The following is a 16,414-nucleotide window of genomic DNA, read 5'->3' as shown; positions in this document are numbered from 1 at the left end:
ATGTAAAATATGTTAACCCTTAGTAACCCTTATTTTTTTTTGATTGGATCTTACTTCGAATTTCTTTGCATGATGCCAGAGCTGAACACAACATTCGGATGGAATGCTTGATGACATGTAACTTATGCTGACTGTCATTTGCATCAACTTTTTAGGAAAAATCAAACAACATCATTCTCATAATAATTTGAAAGCGGCGTATTGCTGAAATTTTTTCGAACGTTAGCAGCAAACGCATTGGGTTCAACTTCGGATGTCCTTATTGTGTGAACTGAATGGTTGATTAGTGCCACATGGGGGCAGTAGAATGACACTGACATTGTGCCCCCCCTCATTCCAACCCACACTCCACCCGCACCCGCACCCCCCCCCCCCCCCCCGCCTTCCATGCCTAAATTGTTGCAGGGATCCTTCTTGATTGGAGTGAAAGTGGATCTGAACTGCATGTTTTGTTTGTATATCCGCATGTGTGTGTGTAAATGGAGAGGCGGTATGCAGCTTCAGGGGTCATTTTAAAGTCCACGGCCCGCCCGCCTTTTATGTGGCCGTCCATCCTGTTTATACGGCCCTGCCTGTGCACATTGATAGCGGCGTGCCCGTAATTGATGGTGCCATATTGCAGCGGTGCAGCCGGTTTAATGGTCCTTGACGGAGCAAAAGGGGAACGCGGCACGGGACTGAGCTTAACCCTTCCCGCGCCTCCGTTCCCGGCTGCTCGCAAACTGGGGCCCTGGGTGATTAGCGTGCCGCCGCTCACCGTAATGGCCGCTTGCTTCATGATCAAGGAAGCGCAGACGCCCCTCTGACTCCACTTCCAAGAATAAACAGTCGCCAGCTGTCGCCGCTCGCCTCTGTTGTTGCTCGTAGGCGGCCTAAATGTGTTTGACAAAGCCGGTAAACGGCTGGGAATTTATTCCTAGCCTGCCAGGCTGCGGCTCCCCGTGTCACCTCTAGGGGGCAGTGTGGCCCCGAGATAGTGGAGAGTGACCCTCCCCTCCCTACCCCGTCCACCACGCCTGGCCTTTTGGATGTGTTTATTTTCTTATGAGGGAATTTCACTCTTCCATTAAATAGAGAGCGCTATCCCTCACGCACACACACGCGAGTGCGTGCGTGTGTGCGTGCGTCCGCACACTATATGCACCATTAATCAATAGAGACGACCAAAATGCACGCCTCGGCCGTATTGTGCGAAGCAAGCGAGGCGGCACGTTAAAGAATGAGCGCTTCAAATCGTTAACGTAAGCGCTTCGACGCCTAAAACATTTTGGTGTATGGTGTCCGTGTCGATTATTGATCATACAGCTAAGATCCAATAGGGACGTTTTGTGCCATTCTGTTTTATTCCAATTTTTTTTTTTTTTGCTGTAAAAAAATTTCATCCGTCCATTTTCAGTAGGACTTGGCCCAAAGTTTTTGGAACTGAAGGCTACTTTCTTTGTTACTGATGAATGTGAACGTCAACCATTTTGATACACACTTCCGAACTAACCAATTAAGTCCCATCTCTATATCTCCACATATTTTCAAGCAATCCCTTCTTCAACTTTCCTAGGAAATCACTATGTCCCACTACGAGTGAGCTGTTTTTAGAACGAGGCTGCCGGCTAATCGTGTGATCAATGGCGGCTAACCTCGTACCCGGCACTGTGGATGACCCCCCCGAGAGAAGCGGTATACACCTCGGATGGGTCGACTTAAGCGCTTTAAAAAAAAAACACAACTGTAGCAGAGTGTTGTACACAATTAAGATAAAAATAATAATGATTACATGATTATTTTTCCAATTAAAATATGCTTCTTTAATAGCAAACTCATGCATAAAATATTCAATTAAAATGCTATCCCATACGGAAATACAGCGTGAAACAGAAGTAAAATTCGACTCCTTTACCATTACTGTGCCCAACATTTAATTCCATCAAGATCTCCACGTATAGCATACATTCCTACAAAACTAATCACTCCTTCCTGCTGATACTTTGTGTAGCATATATTTATAACATAAACTTAATAGCATAAAATGTCTATCAGGAGATATTGGCTAGCGGTATGCAGATACTTGCAGAAACAAGTGTGCGTGCAGCATCCGTCCATTACGCCGTGCAGGTGTGCCTAATATTGTGGTTGTTGAGTTTGTGTGTGCGTGTGTAGTATTCCCCCGCGTGCAGCCGAGTGCATCGGAATCCTGTTTTCTTGCTCAGTGCTTCTTCCCATCCTCCCCCCCCCTCCTCCCTTCATCCTTCCATCCTCCATCCTCTACGCCGGGGCCCGCCTGCAGATTGGCTATTTCCCGCGCCCGGCCGGCCGAGCTCTTATCAGCCGGCCGAGTGCTGATTGTTGCTGTGTCTCTCAGGCTGACTGACAGTTGGCGCGCTGGCTGCTGAAATGGCTGATTTGGTCAGTGTTTGTCTGCACCGCCTTATCTGCAGCGCTTATATTAACTGCCTTGACAGTGTGCGCCGGCAGTCTCGCTCCATCTTGCGGAGGATTGGGTGCGTGGGGTGGGGGGTGGGGGGTGGGGGGGATACGCCGCCCCTATTGCCGTCCCTACTGTCTTTATCCGCTCCTGTGTGTGTGTGTGCGTGTACATATGTGTGTGTATATATATATATATATATATATAAATGTGTATATATATATATATATATATATATGTATATATATATATATATATATATATATATATATATATATATGTATATATATATATATATAAATGTGTATGTATATTTATATATATATAAATGTGTATATATATATATATGTATATATATATATATATATATATATATGTATATATATATATATATATATATATATATATATATATATATGTATATATATATATATATAAATGTGTATGTATATTTATATATATATAAATGTGTGTATATATATAAATGTGTATATATATATATATATAAATGTGTATATATATATATATATAAATGTGTATATATATATATATATAAATGTGTATATATATATATATAAATGTGTATATATATATATATATATATAAATGTGTATATATATATATATTAATGTGTATATATATATATATATATATATTAATGTGTATATATATATATATTAATGTGTATATATATATATATATTAATGTGTGTGTGTATATATATATATATATATATATATATATAAATGTGTATATATATGTATATAAATGTGTATACATATATATATATATATATATAAATGTGTATATATATGTATATAAATGTGTATACATATATATATATATATATATATAAATGTGTATATATATGTATATAAATGTGTATACATATATATATATATATATATATATATATATATATAAATGTGTATATATATGTATATATATGTATATAAATGTGTATACATATATATATATATATATATATATATATATATATATATATATATATATATATATATATATATATATATATATATATATATATATATATATGTGTGTGTATGTGTCACATTTTACCCACTCCACCCCACTTAAAAAAAAGAAAAGAAAAGGAAAATCTAATCCAAAGTATCATTACTGGCCCTTTTCATGCTGCCAGTCAAAGCTGGCTTCTTTTACCCTGATCTTTTTCCCCATATCACAGTTGTGTGTCATAGATACTGACCCCCCAACATTTTTTTTTTTTGCTGGGTTTGGCGGTCGTGACACGGGCCAGCCGTGTGAAAGGGGAAGACGCTGTTCTCCGTCTAGGCCCAGATTCTGTCCAAATTGAGAGTTGTGCAACGGATCGCCATGTTGCGCCGCAGTCACGCAGCACTGAGGTCTACGAGATGCAACGTAATTAAGAGCAAGAAGAAAGGGCAGAAAAGGTCCCCCGACTAATCTCCGGTAATAGTCGTTCTTACTGAGCGGTGAAAATAGATGGCCGCGAGTGTTGTTCTATGCTATGCTTGTGTCTGCATGTGTGTGGTAAAGTAGCCGTTGTTGGAAGGTTTATCATTTCCGTTTGTCCGTTTATGGTATTTTTGCATCATTATGTTAGCATTAAGCTAGCAGGCGTTGTTAGACGAAATATTGCTTTGGTTAAACATTTTTGGTATTTAAGTATCCAATATTTAATTCTCTTTTGTCTCATTTGTCAATTTCTTCTGGGAGTAACAAGGAGCAAGGACGCTTTGGATCTCATTTGGAGGACTGCGAGCGAGCGAGTAAAAACTGGCATCAAGGAATACTTTCAAAAGTGTGTTTTAATGAATGTCAAAGCTGGCTTTATTTATTGCTCTTTTCTGCGTGTCGGCTTCCCGAGTAAAAAGTATCAACACGGAATGCTGGACGATTGTGACGCACCCATTTTTTTCTGGCCGTGGCGAGTAACCGAGGCTTGACGGTGCTCGTTTCACCCCTTTTCACTAATCTGGCTCTATTCACTCCGGTCGTTTCCCCGCGTGGCTGTTCCGAAATGTACAGAAGCGGGAATTTTCTGGCTTGGAATGTCGTAACAGATGCTGGACTAAATATTGCAATTTCCCAATTTTCCAGCTCGGGAGGTGGCGGCAAAGGCAGAATAGTGGCTGTGTGAAAGAGGATCGCGGAAAGCCCGGCATCGTTTTGTATTAAACAGATTCCGTATCAGCTGTGTGAAAAAGTACACCGCTCGAGCAACATTCTGCGTAAAACGGCACAGACGAATAAATGTCGCTGTGCTGTGCGGATTTTCGACACGGACAAAGTCGACCTGGTCATTCGCTGGCATCAGAGGTGGCTGCGTGAAAATGAATAGCGGAAAGCCTGCATGTCATTATTGGAACGGGTGGCTGCGTGAAAAGGAGTACACAGTGTTGCGGCAGTATGTAACGTCCACACATATCGGACCCGGATCCCCCCGCTGGCATTGTAAGCGGCTCAAATAGACACAACCCAAGCAGGTAAACACGGCCTCCTTAAGCCTTATTTATTTATCCGCTTTATTCGCGAGAGGCTGTTGGCTCCGTCTGTTAGCGGCAGATGTGGGGACCAATGGAGTTCACACTCGCTGGCAAAACCCCTGTGGCAGTACGCGCGCGCACGTGCACACACACACACACACACACACAAACATTTGGATCCAAAAAGATGCATCCTGAAGTCACAATCAAAATCATTTTTACTGGCTACACTTGTCAAAACGCAACAAATTTGTTGATGGCGAGTCACTCCTTAGTGGCAGGGTTATTATAATTTTGGAATTTTCATTTTAGTTACCGGGTAGTTTTTATTTCGTTTTGAGTTTAGTTTTTTCAATTTTGTTAGTTTTAATTCGTTTTTTTAGGCGGTTGTGTTAGTTTTTATTTTTTTTAGTTATGTAAAAATGCTCAGTTTGAGTTTCAGTATTAGTTTTATTTTTTTATTTATGTGTCTTACCTGTGCGCAATATTTAATAAACACCATGGTAAAATTAAAAAAGTAAGGCATTTCTTCATTTATTTGTTAATTGAAAAAGCAGGTGAGCCAAAAGTCAAACACGCAAAATTGTCGCCGAGGAGTGACGTCATCTGAAGGTGCTTTTCTATTGGCTGCTGCTCGATGACTTTCAAACGTCCTTATTCCAGTTAATATCGACATAAATATACTTAAAATCACATTTAAAATCATGTATTAAATGAAATACCAAAGATTAAAACGAAGGACATCATTTCGCTATAATTATAGTTTTGTAAACAAAATGTCGTTTCAGTTAGTTTTCCTTTTTGAGAAGCATTTTCGTTTTTATTTCATTTTGATAAAGGAATTGACTGGGGTCAAACTGGGGTCGTCTGATTTGCACCATAAATCTGATATCCGTGTCTGAATAAAGTCGTTTCTTATCAAGATTAAAAGGCAAGTTGTCACAGAATAGTCTTGTTTTTCTCACTCAAGTGCAAAATACTTTTCTTTTTTTTTCTTTTTTTTCTCTTTTTTTTTAAACACATAACTGACATGGTGCTTAGTTAATGTTTGACCAGCTACCCCTTATCTAAATTGTAAAGTTAACGTAGCTTAGCTTTCTTGTGGGTTTTATAGTGACGGATGAAGGTAGACGTCGTTTGGGCTTGTGTGTCTTATCTTTGAGTTGCAAACCTTGCGTGTTGTCATTCTCGTCTTGATTTTATCAAAAGCTTAATCCTTGAATTCAAATATACAAATCTGGGGGGGGGAAATCTTGCTTCAGGAGGTCACTCTGTCTCATCGCACGCTGGTGGGTTTCCAAGGTTTTGTGCGCGCACACACAAACCGGCAAGTTGGGTTCTTCATAAGTTTTAGCAAAGCACGTCCCAAGTTCTAAAATTGGCGACTTAAGTTGGATTTGAGTCCTTCACCTCTGGTTTAAGTGCTCGTTGACCGTGAAGGCCGCCCTCCGCAATGGACTTTGTTTAGCTTAGCACGACACGATTTCATGAAGTCTGTATATAAATACAATTTTTTTGTATGCAATGTATTGTTCATGTCGGAGCTGCAAAGACGAGCAGACAATCTGCTCGCAGAATGATTAGCCGCTAATTGGCAACTAAATAATAATCGGAGAATTGTCATCATTTCTACGTGTTGCTGTTGTTTGTGTGTGTGCGCACGTGTGCGCACGTGTGACACGTCTCCTAATTCCTATTAATTAAACCAAAGGCATTTTGGTTGCCGTCTTTGTCTCGTTAATTTGCACACTTTCTTTTGTTTGTATTTTTCCACTGTGACGCTTTTCATTGCTTCTAATTGGCTACGTTTAACTTTCCTAAATGAGAACACCTCCAGTTTAGTGATCAGACACTGGTTGTTGTTACGCATGTGAGATGCAAATTAGTGGCACCGAGAGATGAAACGCAATTAAAAAAAACTCCTTTTTCAGATTTTGCTGTCGTTGAATATGTTGTTTTCGGCGTTCATTTTCAAATTGTTAATTACAAGTTTTGTTAACCGTAAAGGGACTTCACAGGACAGAGTATGGCGTTGCCTCGATGCAGATGGTACCGTTAGAAAGCTCACCCCGAGGAATCAAATCCCGATATGACTTTCCGTTTAAAAGTTGCCAACGGTAACCATTGGGTGGACATTAGAAATCTCCAGCTTTGATACTTGCAGACGCGGTAGGAAGGCACGAGTGGCAAATACGTTGAATTCAATGAAATCTAATTTGCATGCAACCTGGTTGACTTCACATCGTGTTGAAATAATACACGTTTTTTTTTTTTTTAAACTTGGAAACGTTACTTGTGTGAGCGGTTGGCAGATGCGTCTCACAGTTCGGAGGTCGCGGGTTCAAATTCAGGCTCCGGCCTTCCTAAGATTTTGTATTTTTATTTCATTGAGCTCTTTTTCTTTTTTCAGTGCATAATAATCTGTGAGCCATTAAAACAGCCTAATACCCGAGTGTAACACTTACCTATGTCCGAGACCGGGCCAGGGGTGTCCTAACTTTTTCATTTGAAGGCCCCATATAAAAATAAGAAAGGATGCAAGTACTTTTTTTAAACTTTGTTAAACACACTGAAATCAGTCAAGCAAGCAATTATATTGCATATGTTTTCTAGTTATTTTGAAAAACTGCTACATAACGGCTTAAGCTCGCATCTCACTGAGGGGGGGAACATTTGCCATCGTCAGGATTTTTCAAGGTCACAAACGTTTGCCAGACGTTCGGCAACAGTTTTGTTTTTTTCTTGTCGCAAGGAAATTTTTGACCTTTTTTATAAATTTTGAACAAGTTCAAAACGTCCTTGTGACAAGAAAATACTGGTGGTGAAAATTAAAAAAGTTGGCGAACGTCTGGCAAACGTCCTCTAATGAACCCTGAGGAAAAATCTATATCTGCAACCCTTGCAAACATTCGCAAACATTTGCCATTCGGTGGCTTTACTGTTAAAGATGACTTGGCAAATAGTTTCGGATTTTCAAGATTTTGGGGTGGCCTCGGCCCTTGTATCCTGCCAGACTCGATCCACCCCTGCACTGAACAGCAATCAAATCCCATCTCCACATTCAGAAGCGAAACAAGAGCCAACTGTTGTAAGATTTTTCAAACGGTTACTTTAATGTTTCTAAATTGGACCCCGACACACAGCTGAAAGTGGGAAAAACTTTTTTTTTTGCTTCTAAAATTGCATTACCACCAGTGTTTTGAAGCGACGCGGTCTTATTTTAGTCAGGAATAGTTTCTTTGCATCTTTGCATATCTAAAAAAAAAGCTCAAACTTAACTAGCCTAGCAGCCGTGTCAAATGTCATTTTTAGTACCTGCTGCGGGCCGCTGCAAAAGAGACGGCAGGCCGCAAATGGCCCGCGGCCCGTAGTTTGGACACCCGCGTGAAAGCTCACATGCCAAAAAGGCAGGGGAAGACATTTAAAGTCATTCCTGCCTGACCCGACCCTCCGTTCCAAGCAAAACATCCCTCACTTCCTGAGCGCCCCCCCACCCCCCCTCCTTTTTTTTTTTTTTGTTGAAGAATGGGCCAAATATCAGCGTCGTTGTGTTATGTCATGTCAGTGGCCTGACTTCCCCCTGCATGTGTAAAGACAGATTATCTACATTTCTCTGCCGCATGCTTGCGGTCTGCGGCGTTTATGCATGCATGAGAGCGCGGCGTGTGTGTGAGCGCGCGTGCGAGACGTGCGCGCGCGCGCAGGCTCCGGTGCCGGCTCGCCCCATTGTGTCGTCTGCTGGCATTGTCTAACGCCGCGGCGGCTGGAAGCGGGCCAGCGTCGGCGACAGCGACCCCCATTGTAGGCGACGGGCTGGCGTACGCATTCACCTGTCTGTCACCCGAGCCGACGCTGTCGCGCTGCCAATATTTGCATATTACCCCCCCGACCTGCCTCCAAACATGTCGTCAATGCTTGACTTATTTTTACGCATGCACGCACACTCGGATTATGTTCAATTCCTATGGGGGAAAGTGGTTTTGAAAGTAGGGGTGGGCAAAGTGCGGCACGGGGGCTTCGCGTGGCCTGCCCCGTTATTTTTGCAGTTTCGTTTATGTATCTTTGTCGTCATTTTATCTCATGAAATGATTGTTGTGTTGAATTGTTGTAAATTCTCAACGATAAGTAAAATAAACAATTACATATGTGCACTTTAATTTTAAGTCATTGCTAAATTCATCATAAAGAAATCAATGACAATAATATGATTTTGTCTTCTATTTGTTGCATTAGTTTAGCCTATTTTTTCCTTAAAATTGTTTCTAAAAATGTATTCAAGCTCAGGCCATTTATCATTTTACCATTTTTACTTTTTATACCTTTATCTCGGGTTAATTGATTTATTGTCAAATATTAGTAAAGTTGAGATGTATTAGATACACATTTCCTCTAAATATTATAATTATTTATTTTAAATTAATAAATTAATGCATTCATGAAATAAAAATAATAAATACTTTTTAAAATAAACTTAAAATATGAAATATTAATACTAATAACTATTTTACATGTATATGTAATAAAATAAAAACAAAATAATTACATGAATCAATTAATTATGAATAATAAAATTGAGCGTGAGTTATTTAGTTATAAAAATGAATTTTCTGTATTTACATCCACATTTAACGACATGACATGGCATATCTGTCCATTTTTTTTTAAAGTCAAACGTATCAATGTTTACGCTTGACGACAGTCATGTTTGTTACATTTAGATTTTCTTTTTAAATGGCCTTTTACAATGAAAAGGTTTTTTGCAACGGATTATTTCTCTTTCCATTATTTCCCGCCTCACGGACGGATGGATATAATTGTTGATTACCGCGGTTGCAAGTTGCCCATCCCCACAAAAAAGTACGGGAGATTGCTGTCACTTGTACAAACGCAGCCGCCATCGTGCGGAACAGGAAGCTGTCGCGTTTCGCCGTAGCCGGCATGTAAACCAAGTGCTCAACTTTAATGACCGCCTTCATTGTGTAAGTCTCGGTATTAACGTACAAACTTTGCTCCAATGTGTGTGTTTTTTGTTGCATATCCAACTAAATCTTGACGCCGCGGTATCTTTTTGGCGATGTGGCACGACACGACGGTGTCCTGACAGTAATCACCCAGCTCTGATTTTTTTTTTGTCTTCTTTCATCCATCTTTTCCCATTTCACTCTGGTGACTTTCCATTTCCTCGCCATCTTCAGCCTCATATTCCGCCTCTATCTCTCGACGCCAAAACACCCCTCCTCATAGACCCCCCCCCCCCACTTCCCTCCCTCTCCTTCCCTTTCCCTTTTCCCCTCGGCAGGCTGGTGATTGACACTTACAAATTACCCGGCGGCAGTGGCATTGTGTGTGACCCCTCTCTCTCATCTCCAGCCCGCCGCCGTTTTGTCATCTAATTACTGTGAATCCCCGGCCTGCTCCCTACTGCTGCATTTTTAATATGCACCCCCCCCCCCCACCCACAACCTCCCCACCCATCCGTGCACACGCACACACCCGTTCACCTGCTTCACCTGCATCTCATCCCAACACTTGGAGTGCGAGCTCATCGTCTCCATATCCTCCTCCTCCAGTGCCCCCTCCCCGGAGTGTTTTCTCTCCACCACCTCCATTATCACACCATCACCTCTCCTCCTCCTCCTCCTCCTCCTCCTCTTCCTCCTCGCTGGAGTGTCACTCCATCCCGCGTCCGTGTCAATCCGTCTGTTTGCTTTGCCGTCTCCATTCGGACTGTTTGGTAAACACGTCGTTGGCTTTGGGTGATCAATGCGCGCTAATGAGCGCTGGCAAGCAAGCAAGCTGCCACGGGATCCCGCGATACGCTCGTCTCACATTTGGCATCGCTCCTCTCTTTTTTTTTTTTTTTTTTTTTTTTTTTTAGCGTCACTAACAATAGCGAGCAAAATAAAAATCCTTAAATAGCGCTGCGCTTTTAATTGCAGTCATTGTTTGCACTTGGGTGGCTTGTGCTGCTTTTCTTTTTCTGAGGTGATGCTGAATTCCTTTATATGAAGACGCCAACGAATCAGGGTCACCTTTACTGGAAAGAATAAGCAGAAATGATCTCTTAACGCTTCAATGGGACAAAAATTATTAACTGAGTAGGAAAAATATGGGAGATTGAGATTGCAGCTCGCAACTTGCAAAACGGGCAAAATGTTTTGGGGTTGCGAAAATAAAGAAGTTATACATCACGTTGACTTTAGACCGAGGGCTGGACGATTATAGAAAAATAATAATCACGATTATTTTGATTGACATTGAAATCACGATTAATAAAACCATTATTCATTGATTTTAAAACGTAATATATTTTTTCAACTACTATTCAAAACTATGATAGCCCCTACATTTGTTCATCCCTCCACGCTGAACACTATTGTTTTTTGTCAAGTATAACAAAATGAAATATGAAATCCAAGCCTCATTCTTCATCTTCAAACTTAAGCATTACATTACCCTCTTTATCATATTTATTTTGCCTTATGTTATTTTGACAAGTCTGGGGACTTTGTGGGCAAACCTGGGACCTCAGGGATTGTATTTTGTGCTATGTTATGTGGAAATCTGTGTTGGTATGACCACAAAAAGGATATATTTGTATCCTTCAAACTTGAGTAAAACAAAATTCTGTCAACCTTTAAAATTATAAAAAAGTTGATAAAAAAAAAAAAAAGTCAAATGAAAATACTGTATACTAAAAGATGAATTATTATCGTACCTGTACAGCATTTGTGTGTGAATATTCGTTATTTGAAGGACTACTTACTCTCGATGTTAATGCTAACTTTCTGTTAGCATTTGAATGGGACCCTCCATTCATTTGCATTAGCATTAGTGCTAGGCTCACCGTGTGTTAAAAACAAAGCATGTTTTTGTATTTAAATACACATTGTATGTACAGTAATTTCTGGACTATAAGGCCCACCTGACTATAAGCCGCGCCAGCTAAATGTGGGGAATACTGGAGTTTGTTACACATGTAAGCCGCACCCGAATGTAAGCCGCAGGTGTTTTAATGTTACCGCACCGGGTTCCCTCTATTTTCTTTTCCATAATGAGTCTGCAAATTGTGTCTCTCACATTCTGTCTCTCCTGTATTTGGGCTCATTTGTTATGTTTTGCTCTGCCTGACGCTCTTGCGCTTCCTTTATAGTGCGCCCCCTTGTGATCTGATGGATAAGCCGCACTTTGGTATTAGCCACAGTGTCGAATGCGAGTGAAAAAAGTAGCGGCTTATAGTCCAGAAATTACTGTAATTCTCCTTATCTTGTGTTTAGTTTTACAGTTAACTCCAACTGGAGTGTCATTAAACAGCTTAAAGGACACTGAGAGACGGCAAAATCACACTGATTCGCTCCGGGCTAGCGACAAGCTACATGGTGCATTCAGGGTCCTTTCGCAACGTAGGGAACTTGTAAACGCGCTGCAGCGTTCTGCATACTAATCATTTTTCGTCGATCATTATGTTGTAATGTTCGAGAGAAGCCCAAATCTAAATTGCGATAACATTTCGGTTAATTGTCCAGCGCTATTTTCACCTGAAAATCAGTGGTTCACTTGTCGCGGGACTGACGTACAGAGTGAGGAATGTAGGGAGATTGTTGTCACACACACAGGAGAGAGCCAAGTGGGTTGAGACGGTTGAGTTTGACCAAGATATTAACATACAGTAGGAGGAGATTGTTGTCACTTGTAGGCACACAGCCACAGATTTCTGGATCCACATTATTTGATCTTTTTTATTATCGTCTCACAGACCTTGGCCATGTTTGTGCATGCGTGTGGTGTGTGTGTTTGAGTCATCCATCGCCAGACAGCGCTCCCCCGTCGATTCCTGTCTTCTAGCTAGAAATCAGCCGAGCGTGGCAGGCCGCAGAGAGAGGAAATACTGTAATGGTACCTTTAAAGACTGAACACAATTCGTTCCAGGACGTGGAGGGAGATTGTTGTCACATGCAGGACAAATCCATACGTTCTTACAAATCTTGGACCAACCAAATGAGTGTCGCTTTCACATTCCAGTCTCGCTTACACTTGATCTCATATGGGTAGAAGAATGAGGGAAATTGTTGCCACAAGGAAGAAATATAGTAGCCACAAATTCCTGCAGCTCCTTGTGTAGCCACTGTTAATGTTCAACTCTCCATATTTATTCTCGTTTGACTTCTGGGGTGTTTTTGGACTTTTTAGGCAGCGTTGTGGCAGATGTGCAACACTGTTGGACTGAAGCAGGCCATGTGGCCCGGACAGAGGCCCCGGGCCCCTGCCCTGGCCCCGGGCCCCTGCCCCGGCCCCTGCGCCCCTGCCCCTGCCCCGGCCCCGGCCCCTGCCCCGGCCCCGGCCCCGGCCCCGGCCCCTGCCCCTGCCCCTGCCCCGGCCCCTGCCCCGGCCCCAGCCCCGGCCCCTGCCCCTGCCCCGGCCCCCGGCCCCGACATCCCTTTTTGGACGTAGCTCTGGGGTGTGGTGCGATTTTTAGCGTGGCCTCATTAGCTTGTCACAGGCTGGGAGAAATATGGGCCTCCTGAGAGAGCGTCTCAGGGACGGCGACTGATGAAAAGAGAGCGAGGAAAGGCGAGTTGACAGCAGATGCATGGACAAGGCGGAGAAATGGGCGTGGAGGGGAAAAAACAGAGGTAAGAGGAGGGAGGCGGTTGGCAGGAAGGGACGGAGCGGAAGGAGGAGGAGGAGGAGGAGGAGGGTGGCGGCGCGGTGGCGAAACTAATGGTCCTGCCTGGAGAAATGGTAGTCGATCAATCATCTTTAAACAAAAGCAGCAGCCCCGGGAGAATATTTAAGAAATGCTTATTTAATTAATAGTCCCCGTGCTCATATTTATGGGCCATCCTTCCTTCAAATATTAACCTTCCAGGTCCTTGGAGGCCTCAGTACAGCTGAGCCCAGCACGGTCCTGGACCGGCCAGCTGGAGGAAGTCGTCCCGCTTTGCTTGGACTTTATCAACTTGGAAAGTCTCAGGACACTTTGAGGGATTCCCATATTTGGCATGCATGTTTTGGCGGGATGCACGTCGAACTTGTATTGTTCAATTGCTTTCACATTTGAGCCATGTTTTACGAGATAGACAGATGTTGGCAAAGTGTGAGTCATTTGGGTTTTCCATGTGAAGTTTGAGAGGCGTGTCCATCATGATTGGGCCCACAAAATAATCTCTCGGAACCACACGATGGAAAGACGCAGGTGGTCTGCCATTTTGGTTTGCAGAAGCCGTTTTAGGTTTATTGGGGCCTTCAAAGAAAAAATTGGTTGCTAACTAATTTAAACCACGTTTACTAGATAGATGCGCAATGCTAAAAAAAAAAAAAAATAGTTTTTGCATTTGAGTGCAGCAAGGTGGTGGAATTTGATGACTTGCCATAAAACACGAAACCTTTAACTGTTTATTATGAGTAGACCCACACAAAAATCTCAAGAGAATAATATTGGAAAAGACACGGGAAGCTGCCATGTTAGTACGAAGCGGTCTTTTTTTCTTTTCTTTTTTTACTACGGAGGACCAAAACTGGCAAAATTCAAGATAAATAAATGATCATTCAAAAATTTAATACAAAAAATAAATATAAATGGAAATAAAAATAACAAGCATGTGTATGTATGTTTATATACATATTTATATACATACACACACACACAAGTAAAAATAAATAAATAAATAAAAAACGAGATTCAAAAAATTTAAATACATATAAATGGAATTAAATATCAATATTAAGTCATTTATTAATTTTGAACTTTGGCAGCTTTTTTTCTTCTATAGTTTAGGACGCTGTCCTACTCGGCTACTCACCAAAATTTTGAAACATTTTATCACCACCCCAATATTTTTATTTTTTTTAAAGAAGCACTGCCAGAAAAGACCCAGGATGTCGGCCATTTTGGCCTGAAGTGGCCATTTTCTCAAAGCGAACTTTCCAGGACTTTTTAAAATTCAACACCGAGACCCAATTCTACTTGGGAAAATGAAATTTGATAGGCATGCGGTTCTTGAGTAGGCCCAGAAAAAAAAGTCTCAAGAAGCCATGGCTGGAAAGAAAGTTCCATTTTGTTTTGAAGTGGCCATTTTTGGAGTCATTTAGGCCATTTTCAGGGGCTCCTTCAAATGGGAACGCGTCCAAGAGATTTTGTCTGATTGCTACCAAACTCCAACCACGCATACTCGACACGTGGATGATGCTAAATTGCGCTGAATTCAAGTTTGCAAAAACCTTCTAACCCATCTCCACAAAGTCTTGCCTGACACCTCGTAGAGTTTCATAAGCAGCATTTTAAACATGCAATAACTCTGCTTCTGACACTTTGATTAAGCCCCTCCCCCCCCCTGTATATACTCTCGATCAGTCTTGCCGTTTTTTTTTTTTTTGTCAAAGCCCAAATCACAACACTAAACATATTTGATAAATACCCGTTTTTCGCTCCCGCGCCGAGCTCACGCTCTCCAGCCGCCATCGCCGCCGATATGGAATTCACAGGTTGCAATTGGCAGATCTCTGCGACATGCCGCCACTTCAAATGAGATCACAGGTAACGCTCGCTTCAGACCTTCCCGACGCTCTCCACTCAACGTCGCCGCTGCCGGCAACCGCGCTCATTTCGTGAGCTCGTCTTCGAGCCGTATGTTTGACACGTCGTTGCACGAAACGATTTATTTTTTTTTTTAAGGGGGGGGGGGGGGGTGAGTCAGCTGCTAAACAAACCTGTCCGCCATTTTGATTGACCGTTGACCACACTGCCAGAGGCGGCACATCTGGAAAGCCATGCGAGCATTTATTTGGTAGGCCTTGATATCCATTTTTATGTCCATTGTTGAAAATGGTGTCAAAAGTTTTCTTCCCCTTTTTTCTCTGGCGAATTTCTCCGAATGATCATTCAACTTTGTTCGCCACGTTCCGGTTACATTGGAGGAGTTTCATCAACTTAGCATCCAACCATTTGTCTGAGAATACCTGCGTCCGATTGGGTCTCATTAAACCAAGATGGCCGACTTCCTGTTCATTTTCGGGCCTTGCGGGTTTTGAGATTAGAACACAGATTAGTGTTAATTTTATCCGCCATTTTTCAATTTAATCTCAGTTTTAGTCTCGTTTCAATCACGCTTACTCGTGTTTATCAACCTCGTCCCGGTTTTATTTAGTCCATTTTTAGTCGACTATATAAATCTGCCATTTTAGTCCCAAGAAAACATCATTTTATTCGTCTGGTTTTAGTCAACAAAAACTGTCAACGTTTTAGTCAGGACAATCATTTTACCGCGCGCACATGCGCGTGCTCACCCACACACACACACAAAAAAAAAAAAATATATATATATATATATATATTAAAAAAAAAAGAAAAAAAAAAGAGCAATGATGATGACATTTCCGAATGAACAATACTGAGCTCTTAAAAAAAAAAAAAAAAAAGGACAATCATTTTACCCCTGCATGTTTTTTTAAAAACAATTTCACATGAAATTTCCTTTGATGAAAAACACACTTGACACACAATTAG

The sequence above is a fragment of the Leptonotus elevatus genome, chromosome 15 (genome assembly GCF_054856555.1).
Source record: "Leptonotus elevatus isolate MCC_2025b chromosome 15, RoL_Lele_1.0, whole genome shotgun sequence".
In the NCBI taxonomy this organism is placed as follows: Eukaryota; Metazoa; Chordata; class Actinopteri; order Syngnathiformes; family Syngnathidae; genus Leptonotus; species Leptonotus elevatus.
Note: the sequence above shows the minus strand (reverse complement) of the source record.